This window comes from Xiphophorus hellerii, chromosome 18 (genome assembly GCF_003331165.1).
Source record: "Xiphophorus hellerii strain 12219 chromosome 18, Xiphophorus_hellerii-4.1, whole genome shotgun sequence".
Classification (NCBI taxonomy): Eukaryota; Metazoa; Chordata; class Actinopteri; order Cyprinodontiformes; family Poeciliidae; genus Xiphophorus; species Xiphophorus hellerii.
The window spans coordinates 22,288,137-22,306,331 of record NC_045689.1 but is presented as its reverse complement, the minus strand read 5'-3'; the positions used below and the strand labels follow the sequence as shown (position 1 = coordinate 22,306,331).

The 18,195-nt window shown below is 37.8% G+C and overlaps 1 protein-coding gene across 4 annotated transcripts in view; it reads left to right on the top strand.

Moving 5' to 3' along the window:
* Window positions 1-961: 961 nt before the first annotated feature.
* Window positions 962-18,195, top strand: part of grik4 (glutamate receptor, ionotropic, kainate 4) — a 354,044-nt gene continuing 336,810 nt past the window's right edge. Inside the window, exon 1 of one of the 4 annotated variants that reach the window (XM_032545496.1) lies at window positions 962-1,892. The gene's annotated coding sequence lies outside the window, so the exon portion shown is untranslated. The remainder of the gene's footprint in view (window positions 1,893-18,195) is intronic. The other 3 variants (XM_032545493.1, XM_032545492.1, XM_032545494.1) reach the window with 3 other exon arrangements.

Sequence of the window (18,195 nt, the reverse complement as noted above, 5' to 3'; positions counted from 1 at the left end):
TAGGAGATTTCTGAATACAATTACTTTTATGGGATTTTATTTTTAGGTACTGGAGTACAGTACAGACCAAAAGTTTGGACACACCTTTTAATTCAATGAGTTTCCTTTATTTTCATGACTATTGACATTGTAGATTCACACTGAAGGCATCAAAACTATGAATAACATGTGGAAATATGCACTAAACAAAAAAGTGTAAAACAACTGAAAATACCCCTTATATTCTAGTTTCTTCAAAGTAGCAACCTTTTGCTGTGATTACTGCTTTGCACACACTCTGCATTTTCTTGATGAGCTTCAAGAGGTAGTCACCTGAAATGGTTTTCACTTCATAGGTGTGCCCTGTCAGGTTAATAAGTGGGATTTCTTGCCTTATAAATAGTCATGAAAATAAAGAAAACCAATTGAATTAGAAGGTGTGTCCAAACATTTAGTCTGTACTGTATAAGGGAGGATATACAGAAATGCACAGCACACTTCTTAGATTCTTTATAAAAAGCAAAAAAACTTTATTTTTCTTCCACTTTTCTATTACGCACTACTTTGTGTTAGCTTATCATTAAATCCCAAAAAGCTAGGCTGAAATTTGTGGTCGCTACATGCCAAGAAGTGTATAAGTTAAAGGCCGTTTACTTTTACTGGGCACTGGATGACCGGACTGCCCACCCAATAACCCGCTGAGATTTTTTATCAAATAGATGTGAAAACTGAATTTGCTTTCTTTGTAACACTTTAGTGAGATGAAAACCAGTATGAAATTATTGCTTAAGCAACACATTTCTTGTGCCTACTCCGCCTTTTCTTTCTCTTTCAGACAAAATAACAATGGCAGCTGGATAAGTTGGGTGTTGAAATATTCTTTCTACACCAATAAACGACTCATACTGGTCACAGCAACACGTCACACGGTTAACTTTCTCCCCCGTAAAACCCGTGTTCTTATTCCGTATGCGGACCGCGTCCACCTCCTGTGATGGGTTTATCAATGCAGAGTCCGGAGCGTTTTCCTTTTCACGCCCGGCCAGTCTCTGCGTGAGGAAGGCACCGAGCATCTCCTTTTCTGACGGAGAATTTCTTCGCGCAAGAGAGAGAGAGAGAACGAGAGAGGGGAAGAAGGAGAAAGGACAGACCTCACCCGCACCTTAGTCTGCTCTGAACCTTTCCACCGGACCGCAGTGGATGGATCAACAACGCAAGATGTGAAAAGAAGGAGGCTTCTTCTTCTTTTTTATTTTTGGCAGGCTGCAGAGTGTTTGATCACAGGAGCTCCGCGCAGAGAGGGATCAGCTGCCTCGCTTTTTTCTCTCTGCGCTCTTCCCTCAGCGGGTGAAGTGGGATGCGGGTTACGCAGCATCACCGGTGCCGTCGTTGCAATCAACCTCACAGATACACCTTCCACTTCTTACGGCCTATCAGATTGTGGGCCCGTGGAACAATAAAAACTCTTTAACCGGTGAGGAAAAAGGGGCTCATTTCTACCGGTGATAAAGAGAAGAGGGATATTTTTCAAACTCCTTCGGATGTGATTCCCCCGCCATCCGCTCTCTTCCCCCCCCTTTAACCCCTCCGCTCTTATTTTCTGCCTCTGTCCCGTGAAAGCGGGAAAAGATCTGATCACCCCCCACCCCTCTCCCAAAAAAAAAAGAGATTTCCCCGGACCGCTGTTGATCTTATCGCTATCGCATTTAATCTGTCCATTTCTCTGTCCTGCGAGTGTCGGTGGTGGAGGGGAGCTGCGGGAGATCCAGAGACCTGAGGAGGGGAAATTGAGTTACTCTGCAATTACAGGCTTTTCTTGCAATTCAGCCTGAGTTCTGCGGACCGAAGCGCACAAACCCCGCGCCAAAGTGAGAGGGAAATTGATTTTCAAGCCAAGCGAAGAGGCAGCAAAGGTGAGTCTTTTTAATTTATTAATGCACGGAGTTTAGAAGAATGTCAGTTGCCTAAGATTGACTCAACACAATTGAAGCATTTTGGTAGACGTCGCTTATTCGTGCAGGATAAGTTGAATAGTTATTTATAATGCAATTACTAATTAACGGATGACTGAAGCTGTTAGTTTCTTGCCAGAGTTGAACTGCTCGGATTGTTTCCTTATATCCGAGCTGCTACAGTTGTCTTGTGTGGACTCTGGCCGTGCGCACATTGTTGCATGTTGGGCAGAATGGAAGCCGTCCTTTGCGCGGCAGCAACAGGAGAGCACAAATCATTAGTTGGAAGGAGGCAGAGAGGACGTCTCGGTCGTGACGGATGTTGGGAGGGCGCTGGCAGAAAGTGACACAGATCGGACTGTAAATTCATTTCGTGGGTGATGAACAGCAGATGTGTGGCGCATGTTGATGTGACGCTCTGCGCACAGTTGGGAAAGTGGGCTTTTTTTCTCAAAACACAGATGCACAGGAGGTGTGTGTGTGTGTGGGGGGGGGGGGGGGGGGGGATTGACTGGCGATGCTGTCATGAAAAAAGTGGAGGGAGGATATATTTTTGGCACCACCTTGTGGTTTGGTCTGCTCCTTTTTTTTTTTTGCTGTGTTGGTGGCATCTACAGGTTACTGGTGTTATTTATAGCATGATGAGCGACAGACCCACATACAGTCATTATGATGTAACGGTATGTTTTTTCATTTTTATCTCCCTAATATTTTTTTTGACAATTAAATATACATTTTTACATTTTCTAATGTTTTGTGTGGATTCATTTGTTTTGTTTCCACTTTTGATTCCAGCAGTAATTCTATACTAATCCAAATGTCCTTGTTTGAACATTTGTTTTATTTGCTTAATATGTTGCAATGAGGAACATAGCTTTCATCCATTGCTGTCTCCACCTGTTGAGAGCCATTTCAAGGCCTTTTTTTAAAGTAGAAATATTGCTCATTTTAAAAACACAAACAGCTCAAGCTGTTTTCATGCTGAAAAACACTATTGTAAAAACACATGCCAGAGTCTCAAGATGTAATTTGCTAGTAGATATTCAAGTTAAGCAATTATTACTACTGACGTATTGTTTACTTCATCTGAAAACCTGTGGGATTTGCTAATCATTTTCATACTGTTAACACTAATTCCAAAGTACAATGAGTTGTTGGAAGTATTTGATCATCTGCTTTCAGTCGCAAATGAACTTGAAAGACAACCCATTCATAATGCATGTGGTTTGAAATGTTGTCTGTGCGTCCTTTGGAGCTTCAACAGCTTCAACTCTTGCGGGAAGGTTTTCCACATGGTTTAGGATGTCGGGGATGAGAATTATTTACCTTTATTCTAGACGTGTACATGTGGTTTCAGACACTGATGATGGATGAAAAGACCTGGCTCAGGCTGAGGTCAGGAATCTGTGCAAACTGGTCATGTTGTTCCAACCAAGATTTGTCAGTGTCTTTATGGAACTTCCTTTGTCCTAGGTTCGAATCCTGGCCTGGGGTTTGCACGTTCTTCTTGTGAATATGTGCATTCATGCTGGCTTGACAGAAACATGACTGTTAGGTATGCATGGTTGTTTGTCTCAGTGTTGCCTGTGTGATGGACTGGTGAGCTGTCCACTGTGTTACTGTATCTCTCTCTCAATGAAAGCTAGAGAAAGATGCCAGCCCTGCAAGGAGAAGTGGCTTTGGACAATGTAGTCTGGCAACTAGCAACCAAAGCCTCATCCCCTGAATTGTGACTGTTGTAGAGTCCAGTGGGGGTGTGCATTACAACTATGCTTTGAACCTGACACTTTGCATTGCACCTGGTGATGTAAGGCTTGGATACAGCTGCTTTGCAACAGAAACTCATCTCCCGAAGCGCTCTATGCACTGTTCTGGAGCTAATCTGAAGGCCACTGGAGGCTTGGACGACTGGGGCTATCGACCACTTCTTTATGATGCCACTTACGGTTGACTGTAAAATATTTGGTGCAGAGGAAATTTCACAACTGGATTTATTGCACAGCTGGCATCATGCCACAGTACCACAATGGAAATCCTTGAGGTACTGAAGTTGACCCATTCTTTCACAGATGTTTGTAAAAATAGTCTGTATGCCAAGGTACTGGATTTTATACACCAGTGGCAATATAAGTGACTGGAACACCTGTTTCCGTTATTTGGATGGCCAGCATGGTGTTTTCTATTTTATGCCTTCAAACACAGTGGTAATATGTCCACAATGGTAGAGATTGTATAGCAGTATTTCTGTCACAGGTTTAATGAATGCTACCAAATTTCTGATTGCAACTTTAACTTTTTTTACTTTTTTAGTGGACTGGCTTCATACTTAGCAGTCAGATTTTTCAGTATCCAAGATGGAAAAATAACAACTCTTTATGAAATTAGGAAGTCAGAGGTTACAGAGCAGCCCCAAGGTTTGTTTGGAGTATACCTTCAAATGTATAGAAAGTCAAAGTTACAAACTATTAATTGGTAATTAATTTTGATATTTTTGTATCTATTTAAATCAAAGGCACACATTTCACTTATGGTAGTTGGCAAAAAACATAATAAATCCTTTCAGTTTTAGCACTGACACACATGTGCAGCAGTTTGATATGACCACGAGGAAAGTTACCCACATTAGCACTGGTAACTTAGAGCGCATAAGCGCCACATAAAAAAGTATAACTTGTGTATACTGCGTACTGAATAAGTGTCCAATTGCTTTTATATATGTGCAGTCAAGCGGGATCACCAGGTTAGGCTGTTTGAAAGATTGACGATCGACCAGAAAACTGCGATCAGTGCAACATTTATGCGCTCTTGTTGTATTTCTAACTGGGACCAAAGGTGTATTTCTCTGTTTATTTGATATGCTTTTGAGATTGCCATTTATTTTCAGTGATTGTTTTTCATAATTTTATGCGAAATTCCTTAAGATATAAATTAATAAATTATAAAACAGCCTTAAACAAAAGCACAAGTGCTTCAAAAATGTATTTCTAAGAAGAGCACCTAAGTGCCCTTATTTAAATGCATCCCCTGCTTAATATTGATAGGTCATTAAGAATCCATATAAAGCCATTGTCCTGCTTCTATTTTCTTCTGTTTTAAACATTTATGCTTTCTAACTTTGCAGCATCTATCTTATGTTAACCTGAATGATTATCAACAAATACTGAGTCTCGTTCCCTCTCCAGCCTTATTTCTCTTAGCACTCTTCTTTCAGAAAAACACAGCTAAATGTTTCCTTTCCGTTTGAATCCTCATGTCGAGCACAAGTGATTCAACAGCCACCAAGATGAAGACAGTTTCTTTTCCCCAAGAATGAATTGTAAGTGATGCAATACATTGATCAAAAAAGTCAGAAGGAAGATGAACTACCAGTATGTATTCCTCTTTTCTCCTGAGGTGTACCCTTTTTTTTCTTAAATCTTGGTGCTAGCCTTGTTCACAAGGAGGCGCTCTTACCCTCAAAGATAGTACTAATATTAACAGAAGTCAACAACAATGCATAAAACAACACTAAGGTATTAGCATAATGACTTTGGCTCAAACAGTGTTTGTGATTTGGATGAATTTCAAGAATTTATTTTTGCTCCAAGCACAGTTTTAAGATCATTTTGGCAAATCAGAAGATATTTTAGGCATAAAAACTTAGTAGGATGATCAAATCAAGAATAAATTAGGGCTATTATTTTTTTGCAGGAACATCTGTTCTGCATGGTCAGATTGTCAAAACAGAAATGTTGTGAGATGACAAGTGAAATCCTAGCTTATTTGGGACTCCTCTCTGGTGATTCCGCCCCTGAGCTGTTTTTGAAAAACCAACCTGATGAAAAACAGTCTCTGGTTGATAAATCGAGTCCATTTCCATGACTAATATAAATAGGCCTCAGATGCTCTGCGGGCTGTTTTTCTTCTGTATTAGTTTTTTAACTTAAAAATGCATCTTCAATGCACTTTGAAATCTAGAAATGTTTTTATCTTGCCACTAAAGATAAAAAAAGAACAACGACTAACGAATCAATGTTAGCATTTACTGCATTTTAATGTGCGCACGCTATGAACTGTTAATATTGCAACCTTACTCTTAGAGTGAGTCTGCTACTAATCAATGGTCATTTTTAGTAATGAAGCTCTATTTAAATTCTTGCAGAGGGTTTTTGACTGGAGCACTTCGGATAATTGTACATTGGTGATAGATATGCTAGTATTTCAGATGCTTCCTATCAAAATCTACTCTATCAATCGCCCTCACCTACTCAATAACATTAGCCAAGGTAGATTTATTTCAGTCTGATTTCCAGTGCTTGGTCATGGTCATATCAGACAAAAAGGTCTGAATTTTACCTACATTATTTTAAAACAAACATTAATCGAGCAAGCTGAAATCTCCTTCTGTACGCCAAACACTGATTTAAAAAAAAAAAAAATATTGAGTTTTCTTGAGAAAATAACTAGGTGGACTGTAAGCAAATTGTTTGTGGTACAAGCAAAAGTTTAAAAAAAATGTAAAGTGTATTTATAATTGCTTTATAAATACACAAATCTTTGTTTTTTACACAATAATGTATTTGTTTGAAACAAGATATTTAAACACCATGCCACTTTAGCAACTTTTCTATCAACATTCATCATTCCCAAACTATGATACAAGCATCACTGGCGTCAAGTGGACTATGTCTGGTGGTACTTAGAAGAGGATCAGTGGTTTGCAGGTTAACAAAAATTATTCCCAAGACAATCACAGTAAGTGCACACACTTTACAGACCAAAGCTGCTTTAAGGAAAAGTGCAGGACTGGAGGTTTTAATGACCCCTGTGGAAACTGAAGTGGCTGGAAGTAATGCAGTTCAATACAAATGATCCCAACCAAGCTTTATTCCTAGAGAAAACCGGACCAGTTTAGTTTGATTCCATCAAATTTACTTTTAGCTTGTTGTCAGTTTAAGAAAAAAAGTAGAAGAAATTGATAAATCAAGAAAAAATGATATTGAGTTAAAGATCAGGGTGTCACAGCATTCTAGGGAAAAAAACCCAGCAATTCTTAAATCAGCATCTTTTCATGTGTGAGACCCATTCATTTCTAGTTTATGTTGATTTCCAGCACGAACGCATATGATTGTACTAATTGTTCAGATTAGTTGGTCATCTGAACTTGACCAACTAGAAGCATTAAAGCTGTGAATAAAAATCAAGGTTAATAAAAAAAAAAAAATCTCATCTCTTGCATCAGTATAGTGTAAATGGTTATTATTTTGTCTTAGTTTAGTTCTGAAAACTTTTTTGTTTTGTTCAATTAACTAGTTTTAATAAATTCTCAGAATATGACAGTATGATGATATTCATTTTACTCAAAACAGGTCCCTTGCCTAAAAATATTCAACTCTGAGAAATCTTTTCTGTATTTTCCTATTCTTTTCCACATGGGCACAATGGATGAGATCTGTTTCTAATGTAAGATGCTTCATTTAAATTCCCTACATCACTATTCAATGCATTAGGAAGCGGAAGTCAAAATCAGTCAAACCAATTTCAAACCAGCATCACAACTTTACAACCCTTATCTGCTGAGTTAAAGTGGTTAATCTGTCAAAAATACTAGGCAGTGGAGATTTCACTGTAGGATTTATACTCTCATGGCACTGCTGAGGCCTCATGGCTGCTTTTTTTTTTTTTTGCGATGCCCTTGGTTGTTGTTAAAAACAGTGTTGGATTGTACAGATCTACTAGGTCAAACTCAATTCCTCCGGCAGTTTGAAAATCACATGGCAGCATATCTTTGTTTCAGTTCTGATCTGGGTGAAGTGTTACCAGACACTTGACCCATTGGCAGCCGTTTGCTTGCATCTGTGCTTCAGTTTACCCGGCGTCTGGTTTGCTGAGGTTTGCAAAGCGAGCCGTGCAACTTTAATCGAGCACAATGGAGCAAGTCAGAGTGACGATGTCAATTAATTTAAACTAAATGCCAGATTTTCCAGCAATTTGTGTTCCTTATGGGTCTTACTGTGGAAGCATTTTGTGTTTGGGTGTTAGATTTATTTGTTATTAATTTAGAGTTGGCTAAAAGATGTGTTTTATTAATGTTTTTTAAACATATTAATAAAAAAAATATTGAGAGATACAACATACTTCAGGTCTTTTACAGATTTGCAGAGTGAAAAAAAAAGCAGACATGTTTCTTGGCCTCGTTTCTGGAAAATCCTGATACATCACCATTCAGTCTTTATAAGGATGAATATGTATGATTATGATAATTCAAGCAGTTTCATTTGAAAGAGTTTGAATTATCATAATTTGTAAAAGGTTACATGATTGTTGAAGAACAAGTAATTGCAATTAATGCAATAGCAGTTTTAAAGGACGACAAAAACCTCTTTTGCTGAAAGAGTAACTTGTTTACTAAGCAGCATATATATAGGAACATATAAATCACACCTCTGGTTAGAGTTACCATTGCTGTCTGAAGTGTTAGATCTTTTAAAAGCTTTCTAATTTCCCAATGTACAGTTTAATTAAAGACTTCCCCTTGTATGTTATCTGCTGAAGTTAATACAACATTTGAAACCATTGATTGAATGATGTTCAGGTATCTTTTTGAAGATGCCAGGAACGAGGAACAAGACACTGAAAACAGTGTCGCGTTGGGATAGGATTACTGCTGAAAAACAGCACTCTGCTGCACACTGCAAAGTACAGTTTAAACCTGCAAGATGACTTGACAAAGATGAGCATGAAAGAGCAGGAGACTCTAACAGGGAGGAGCAGAAAGCTCAGCCAAAGGTTGATATCAACCAACATTTAGATGAAGATTTTGGCAAACATAGTATTAACCATTGGTGTTTTGTAATATTTTTGAGTCTCATTGACTTTTTTTGAGAGACTGACATAGTTTTAATGATGGATGCATATAGATTCAAATTATTGTATATTTTATATATATTAAATCAGTGGGTATGACAAGCCCTCTGATGCAATCCTAAAATGGTTAGACTTAAAATGTTAAGTCTAACTCATGTTTCAAACAAGCAAAATGCTCACAAACAAGCATGTGAATCTATCTGGTGGAAAAAATTGGTGTAAGACTGGAACTAAAAGAAAACATGAAAAACTACTTAGTTATAAGTTCAAAATATGTTTCTTTTTTGTAAAATCTCGATTAAGTGACAGTGGCAGGGTGAGCAAATATAATATTACAGCAGAGGCCGTGTGCACTGTGTGCTGACAAGAAAAACGAAGTAAGATTCATGGTCTCATTGCGTTCTTGATCAATTGATGGATTGGACATGGGAGCTCAACTCCCCAAAGTTGTGAATGTTAACTAGCTGCCGTGTGTCTATCCTTCAGCCTTTGAAGCATACGCACCCAGCATGGTTCACACACGGCAAAAGCAAGCCATTTAGTCAGTTACATTTCTGGGGTGTATCTGTACAACTTGACTGATTTATAGTACTCTGAGGGTAAAGTCCTTTTCTGTGCGATGTTTTGGTTTAGTACACAGGCGGAAAATGGGAGAAAATCATTGTACAAAATCTGATTCTGGATGGTAAGAGTTAAACAGGTTCCGGGAGTCATATTTTAGCAGAACGCATCGGCTTTTTGTGTCACTTTACCTTTCTGTGGCTCAGGTGTGAGGACAATGCATAGTAATGCCAGGTCGTGGCCTTTAGCATACCTGTTTGTGCCTCCTCATGGTTTTATCTCTTTGCACATTTTCCTTGCAACAGCATAGCCGTCTGTGTGCTCGGTGCCCCTTTGGTGAGCGGTTTATTTGTCTGTCAAAGATGATCCATATCCACTGCACAACCTGTCAAACGTTTAGACAGTGATAAATGAGAAGGAGAATAAGTGCAAAGCAAGCTGGCATAGATAAAGTACTTGAAGGGATTCAAGTGGTGGTCAAGGGAAAACAGAGAACCCAGATGGACACGGTGTACATGTAGCACGCATTGTGACTCCCTTTTCTACCTGAGCTAGCGCATGTGCTCGCTCTCTGCCGGTGCATTGTTAGTTAGAAACGCTAAAGAGGAAGCCGCTTTGAAACAGAACATTGAAGTCAAACGTCCGTCTTAACATCAGCATTTTTAAAAAGCCAGAGCCAGTATTTTAAAGCTGGAGCTTTCATGTCTTGGGTTAAATGGCGTGAAAGAATTAATAGCCTACTGCTAATATCATAAAATGTGACAGCTGTCGGCACCAAATTCACTCAGTCGCAGCCATTTAATAAATGTTAAGTCTATATGAGTGCTTCGCAGCACAGAGTGAATATATTAGCTGCCGGGTTAATATGAACTCTGTAAGCATCAGCCCCAGTTATTCCCAGCTACTGATTGTTATGATAAGAGACAACAGTCACAGTTACTTAACTAGACAGATCTCCTCATCAACCATTATACGATTATGTTGCATTTTTGCAGATTGGTTGCTGCCTCCTAAATCATGCACAAGTACATTTTGTGATAGTTTTAACATCTTATCTAGATTAACTCATGTAATGTAGTCAGAGGATGATTTACTGTATACTAAATTATTTCACACAAAATCTACTTTAAGATGAAAGAAACCTGAAGACAACTTGCCAGAATATATTTATTAAAGACCAAATAGGCAATTAATCTTATCAAGTCAAATCAAGCCTGATTAGATGCCATTTATGTAAAGATCCTTTAAATTATTCAAACACATGACTGATCTTATGACTCTGGTGAAATTTACACACATGTTAAAAAATAACGCAAACCCTCTAAACTTTTACCGCCTTTTACACGTCGTTTTTATGCATCTACAATTAGAAAGGTGCGTTTAACAAAGCTTTTCATTTTACGACTTTATTTTTGTCTAACTCCTGATTAACCATCTCACTGGCACAAATTGGATTTGGCATATGTTTTTTGGTTTTACCTTTTTAAATGTTTTCGCACTGCCTAAACCACATAAAATATTGAGAAACTGCCAGGTACTAAAAGCAACAGCTACATTAGAAAAAGAAGAACCTCAGCATGTCTGCAGAGATTCAGTTATGCTAACAGAACAATGCACAAAGCATAACTATTGTAACAAATAAAGTACTAAATATAGTTCAATACGCAGACAAGCGTAGAAGTGCTAATTTTGAGTGATTATTTTGTCCTGTCCGCATCTTCTGTGATTCCTCTGGGTGCTGATGTTGACAGCATTTTATGTCCTCACTGCTACAATCAGTCTATCTTCTCTGGCTACATTGTCAGGAATATCTGCAGAATTCTTGTTGGGATGTAAAAAGTGGTCTTGGACCTTTGGAACTAACGCAGCCATCATGTCACTGGTTAATTGGTTCAAAGTAAAACTGACCTGAGTCAGTTCAAATTATTTGCTTGCTTACTCCTCTCACCCTTGCTGAATACTAGTGAACTCTCTTAAAGTCAGTATGTATGTCCAATCCAGGATTTATTTATATAAAATTTTTTATATTAAACTGCTTTTATTAGACTCCATTTGTTAAATCATCTCATTTTCTGCTACCCATTAAGCAACGGTAGAATATTTAACCAATAGGCAGTTTTGAAATTCACATTTGTTCTCCAAGTTGGTTTTGCAAAACCCCTGACACATAAACTGCTAAGATGTCTGGATAATTTGACACCCAATAAAGCAGAGAAACACTTGGAGGAAACTTTAACAACAGTTTCCTCCAAGTGTTTCTCTGCTTTAAACATCTAATGATGTAAACATTATACAAGGAGTGTCATTAATTACAACAAAAATAGCATCTTTATTACCATCCTCTATTAAAAGGCGGGATAGATGTTTACTACACAGAAATAGTAGTTTATTTTTTGTGGGGTTTTTGTTGCACACTTTTAAATAATTTTTTATTTTTGTTAAGTAGTGCTTTAAAGCTTATTCTTTATTGAGCTATCTCCTCTTTTATAACTGTCCAGCTGTTGAAAAAAGATGTCATGTTGCCAATTTACTTTAAGTGTCCCAACAAGCTTTCTGCCATTGTCAAAGACTGTAGACCCAACACTGGCATCCTTACAGAATACATTATGCTGAATCTCATGTTTGACTTACTCCCAGCTATACCTTATGTGTCTGCTCAATTTCAGCCATCCCCATCAGTCTTTTTGCAACAACGCATTAAGGATCAATCAGTTGAAACCAGGTGGGTTGTAACTTCATAGAACACCTTTTCTTGCTTGTGTTTAATTTTTTCCATTACATACTCGCTCAAAAATTAGTTCTGACTCCCCAATGTCACAACTGACTACAATTGAGAATTTTTTCTACATTAGTTTACTTTAGATTTGCTGCCTTTCAGTCATGAGTTGAAATCTAATCTTCTATTTCTGCTAAAATACACTCAATTAGTACTTAAATGAACTTGGTTGATTACCATTAGTCTCCATGATCCACGTGCCTGTAACTGTGTGATGACAGAAGAGTCTTTAATTTACAAGCAGTATGTGTGATGCAGCCCATACCCATTTTTAGATCTCTTGCATTGCAACACACAATGACAGAAATGCCCTTATCAATTTCCTCTTCTTTAATCATGTGACTGCGTGTTTCACAAACTGTTCTTACAGCGGATCACAACTGGTAATCCATCTAGTGTGCACAGGGGCTACACAGTCTTCAACTTTATGAATGTCAAATGTTTTCCAAAGCAATAAGTGGTCCCAAGGTGACCTTTGTAATGCTTAAGTAGCATTGTGTCAGATACTTAATGCAGGGTGTCTGTAGAGTGGAAACCTTTCTTCAGTTGCACTAAAGTTGGCTTTTGATTTGCACATCCCTCTCTAAAAGAAAAGGACAAAGTGTTCCTTTATTTGTGCAAATCAAAAGGCAACTCCAGAACTGTGCTTCAGCAGATTGTTAACCCTGGGTTAGCCAAATGAACTCAGAAGTGTTTGAAGTTCAGATGTTGAATCGATTTGGTAGTGTAACATAAAGTTCTTTCACTACTGCCTTGCAAAATACTCAAATTTGATGCATTAAAAGCAAGATTGTTTCTTTGCTCCTCTTTAAAGTGCTCTAAACACTTGCAGGTTGCTGTGTTATGGTGCAGCTGCAGAAGACAGAATAGATTGGGAGATCAAATGTACTTGGAGCTTGATGATCTTACAAAAGTACCTTTGCAAGGACTTCCGTCACATACTTCAGTTATAAATAGCAGACTCGAGTAATGATGCACAGCCATAACCATTCAGTTAGAAAGATATTTTATATGCTGGCTTACCTGCCTGACTTTTTCTTAAGCATTTACTTAGTGAGCTGCCTGTGCCATCTCTTTAAAACATCTGAGATAAATGTTGCAAACATTTGCATTCTCATATGCAACACGTTCAGGAGATGTCTGTTAAATTTAGGGACACAAAGCATGTGTGAAAATATATTTTGTAAAGTCAGAGATGTTGTGTGAGCATGCCATCATTAAGAGAAAAAAATGCCTTGATTAATGACTGTAGTGAGGGAGAAATACCTACTGGTTGTAGTATTGATAGAATGTCAAAATGTAAAATAGGCTTGTGTTTTTATAGAGAATGAAAGCAGCTCAAACTTAATAAGTCAGTTCCACTTAATCTTGTTCATAAATCAATACAAATATTTTAGTAAATCAGACATTGTGGGTGCCTGACTTTGATCAGGCTTGCTTCTGCTCTTTTAGTTTTTTCTTTGTTTTAATTTTAGTTCTCAAGCAAAAACTTGTCAATCATTGCACTTTTCAATTTACACAATTTTCTAAATTGCATAATAAAAATGTATGAGTTTGAAAACAATGATTCACAACAACAATGCTAAACCCCTCAGTAACCTTTACATCTGTATTAAATGCAAAGCAATTATTTAGAAGTTATATGTGCAACGTATTTCTGCTTGGTTTCAAAAACTACCTCAAATAAAGCTAAATTCACAATAGCTGAGATACTGCTAATCACTCAACAGCTCACTTACCCTAATTTTTATTTATTTATTGGTATAATAGTGTTACAAGTTACTGCAGATCAATCGGCTGCACATCCATGGTGTGAATCTCCTGTTTTATCACATGCCTAAGGCGCGCTGCTGGATTTAAAGCTGGTTACTGTGGAGACACTGAAGTTCAAGGATCTTATGTTCAAGAATCTATTTTCGAGATTATTTGAGTATGGTGACATGGTGCATCATCTTAAAGGCAGTAGCCGTCAGAAGATGGGAACACTGTGGTCATGAAGTGAAGGAAACAGGCAGCAGCATTACTAAGATAAGTTATGGTGTTTAAATTAAGTTTTATGGGTACACAAGAACCGAAAGTATGCCAAAAACGTATCCGACACATCATTATCACAACACAGCCAACCAGAACCAGTGATGCAAGGCAGGTGGATCCAATATTCTGGGTTGTTTCTGAATGTACCCTCTGAATATCACAGCTGAAACTGGAACTCATTGGAAAAGGTGTGATTTTTGCAAGAATGTTGTCCAGTTTTGGTTTTGGTAAGCTTGTGTGAATTGTAGCCTCTGTTTCCTATTTAGGAGATGGTATTTCTGATACCTTAGTTGAAACAAGTGATTGATTGAGCTACTGTTGTCTTGCAATCTTCTTGAACTACTCCGCCCATTCTCCAGTGACCTCTGACATTTTTTTCCCCACACAACTGGATATTTTGTCAGATTTGAGCCATTTGGTACAAGATCTCCATAAATCAGACAGTCTCACAAACTGTCTGGTTTATGGAGATCTTGTACCAACACATACTGTATGCGCTATATCATATTTTCTTCTCATTGTGGTGTTTGTATTCAACTTCAACAAGTCATCCTCATAACATCTTGATGTCTGAATGCATTGAGTTACTATCATGCTATTGGTGATTTGCATCAACAAGCACTTTTGATAGGTGTACACAATAAGGTGGCTGGTAAGTACACATCCAATATCTGGACTTCTGTACATCCAGCCTCTAAAGAGAAAGTTATTGAAAAGTTTTTCTTTGTGTCCTTATATCCAGCAATACACAACAGCATGCACAAATTATATAGCATACTGGTTGTTTTCTCCAAAAAAAAAAAAAAAAAGTGTAGTGAAGTTACTGCATTGATCCGAACAACTGGCAGCTATTCATTCACATAGTGTCAGGAAACCCTCTAGGCCGCCTTACATCTCTGTGGATTTCAAAGACGGCTCCTATAATGGGCCCTGAAATGGCCTCAGTCCCTCACTGAAGTACAGAGAATACTGAAATGTGCATTTTCTCATTGTGTCATTTTCATGCTGATAAATGGCATACTTGCTGTAGATTCATTCTAATTATTATGCTACAAACGCTAAGTTCACAACGCTACAAATCAATTGCACATTGGGTTGCAAACCGATAAAGGATATACCAATGGACTGAACTGATGTTGCATGTTTTGTCTTTTTTAAGCTAATCACCCATGATTAACTTTTAATTTCACAGATGGCTTAAACTGCCAGGGATTAGTCCTTCAAGATGATTACTTCGTAGTATCATTTACTCAGTTTAGAGCTGCTTTTTGATGTCTCCAACTTCCCCAATAAGCCATTTTGACCAGAGTGTAATTCTCATCTCTATGATATTTTTCAGGCTCGCAAGTAAATTAGACAGCAGAGTGCAGTGTGCATACTAAGGCGCTTTCCTAAGTGTTTGACTTTTACTTTTGTGGGTGTGACGTGCTTGTCGGATAGAAAATGGCAGTTCTGTTTAGTTGGACTGCTGGACAAACGCAAAAGGAGAACCTGTTGGACTGAAATGTAATTTCAAGAACCTGTTTTGTTATTTTAAAAATCTCTGACCTACATTCATCTAACAGAAAACCTCTGTAGAAACATTACACTTATAATACAACTTGGCAATTACAGTAAGCAATTTGACTTTCCCTTATAAGGATCTGTTTCCACAGCAGCTCATCCCTGCTTGCCTATTTCTGACTAGGCAGAAGTTGGCCATGAAATGTTAATGTACTTTTGTGAATGCTTGTGTGTCCGAAATGGGAAGAGATAATTTAATTATTGTTTCATTACACTACAATAAGATCTTGCAGTGTATTTTTTTAAAATGTAGACCTAAAAATCTTCTACAGTGTATTTTTTCTATTTTATGTGATAAACACACTTGGTAGCTCATGACTGTGAAGAAAAAGACGCATGCTTTAAAAAAAAAAAATGGTACAAATACAAATCTGAAAAGTTTCCATTTATTTGTATCTTTGATTCCCCTAAATAAAATCCAATGTGACTGATGTGATTACTAACTGGGGTCTTAAAATTAAGGCAGCGAGGTACATTTGGAACAAAAACCCTTATCATACAGCCAGCGCTGTGATGGAAAGGCTGACATCAAAGCATAGTTAGTTGCTTTGTATGCCACACACATTTTGAAATTAATTTATGGTTCTTCTTTCACTGCACAATCATACTTTGCGTTGATCTCCACAACTCCTGTCGCTTGAATGTCTCAGCCACTGAAAATATACATCATTTGTGGCAACTAAGCCCAATTAAGCTCAATTCAACTCATTACAGATAATATCATTATTCAGAGTGTAAATTTATGACACTTGGAATATAATATGTTACCAGATATTACTCCTGAGTAGTCCTTTAAATGCAAGGAAAGGCAATGCACTGATATCTGCATTCTTAGTTTACCAGCTGCAGTACTCTTAGTGCTCAGTTCAATCAAGTTTATTTGCATATCGCATTTAAGTAACAAGGCACTTCCAAGTGCTTTAAGTCATAAAATGGAACAATACAAAGTCATTGAACACACAGTCAATAATTGAAGCATTACATTTTGTCAGATGGCAGATGTCAGATCGTCACACGTCAGATTGTTGATTAATGTTTCATTTATAATGTTTCAAAAAGCAACTCTAAACAGGTGGGTTTTTAGTCCGGATTTTAAGGAACTCAGTGTTTCGGCTGTTTTGCAGTTTTTTGTAAGATTGTTTCAGATTTGTGGTGCAAGGAAGTTGAATGCTGCTTCTCCGTGTTTGGTTCTGGTTCTGGGGTTGCAAAGCAGACCAAAACCAGAAGACAGTTATCCATCTTGGAAAACTATTCCAAGGTTTTATGACTCGTTTTGGGCCTGGTTGAACATTAGTAAGCTTGTAGAGCACTATTTAAGCATTTAAAACCTAATCTTACAGAACAAATCTTATTTAGATGTATATTGTTTTTAAACGGTGAAAGATTATAATTGCATCAGTATTCATTCAGCTGAAGCTTTTGCATCCCTCCTTAGGTCTAAGCCCCCAGAGACAATCATATTAATCTGTCTCTATTTCACTACCTCTCCCAATGGTGCGTGCAGAAAATGAACATTGTTAGAATTGATCCGGGTACATCGCTCCATAAGCTCCCCATCTTGTGAAGCAGCCCTCCGTGCCTTCCCAATCCCCTTTTGCCGATTATGTGCCAGTCAGCTCTGCCAGCAGTCTTGCACTTCTTTCATTTGTGATTGTGAATTTCATCAAACATCAATAGTCCTTTGAATCATATCCAAATGGATATTTTATTGTTCTGCATTCAAGAAACAAGCCGTGTGCTCAATATGCTGGCTTTCTTAGTCTTACCTGACCAACCTCTTATTACCACTCAGTGGATTAATATGGAAACTGGAACTCTATTCACTTCCAGTTGGCAAGGACAGAACTGACAGTGAATTAACTGCGTGTGTCAAAGTTACCTGGTTCTTAAAAACTTACCAAAGACTCATACCTACAGTGCTGTGAAAGTGTCGGTCCCTTACAGATTTATTTTGTTTTTGTGTCACACTTATACAGCTACTGTATTTACTCGGGTTAACTGTATATGATGTTAAAATTTGTTGAGTGATATGAAACATTGAAGTGTGACAAAAGAGCAAAAACAGGAGAAATCTATGAGGACAAACACTCTCTACTGTCTTACTCACTGAGTAGTGTAGGCTGTTTGAAGTGGACTGGGTTGAACTTCAATTGCATAAGTTAAATATTCTTTCTTTAATCCACGACTAAAGAAAAGACTACATTTTCTTGTATAGGTTTTAGCAACTGCTGCTTTTTGTTTCAGTTTGGGAAGAGACAACCCTTGTGTTTGATATGTTTAATATAAATAAACATTGATTTTAGTCTGTAATGCATAATTCCTCCCTTTTCACAGAAAGAAATGTCCTGTAGGAGCAGCCTCTGTCAGGTTCAGTATCAGTTTTAACTGAGTGGGAGAGAAGAGAACAGGACAACCACTAAAACAGAAGCACTGGACAGAGAGAAACAAAGAGTTTGACTATAAAGGATCATTCACTAAATAAAG